Source organism: Arachis hypogaea, chromosome 13, assembly GCF_003086295.3.
Source record: "Arachis hypogaea cultivar Tifrunner chromosome 13, arahy.Tifrunner.gnm2.J5K5, whole genome shotgun sequence".
Taxonomy (NCBI): Eukaryota; Viridiplantae; Streptophyta; class Magnoliopsida; order Fabales; family Fabaceae; genus Arachis; species Arachis hypogaea.
Window position 1 is genome coordinate 126,710,559 of NC_092048.1, and position 562 is coordinate 126,711,120.

The window sequence follows — 562 nt, forward strand, 5'->3', positions numbered from 1 at the left end:
AATTTTTCATAAAATAGCTAGTTCCACTTTTTCTTACTTCATTTATCCTTTTTATTTTTGCGTTTGCCTCCTGGAGAAAGAGAGGAATTTTTCTACTTCTTCTTCTGCTAGGAGCTCTCTGGACATTTGTAACCTTCGTTCCTCATTTCTTTCTTCTCGCAATGACTATCGTGTCCAGGTAAGAGTTTTTTATTTTCTTTGCACCCTTGTTCTTATTCTGCTATGTCCCATAATTTGGTGAGATACATGTAATTACTCCTAGAATGTGATATTTTCTTTGGCGTTTGGTGTCTTTTTGTTGTCCTTTACTTATTTTTGGGTAATTTTGAATTGTTGTGGTAGTTGTTGTAGTGGGAGTACCACTGTTAGGTTTTGGTTTTCTTCCCTTTGAGGTTTGGATAGTGTGTAAGGTTCTTACTTGCGAGACTTTTGGTAGTTTAGGATAGAAAATCTTCTTTCTGTAAGATGAAGAAGAAATTTTCCTTTCGTGACATAATAGTGGTGCCCCTATAGGTATACCTGAGATGCCGAGGAAGAAGGTGATCGCCTCTTGCGAACGGGT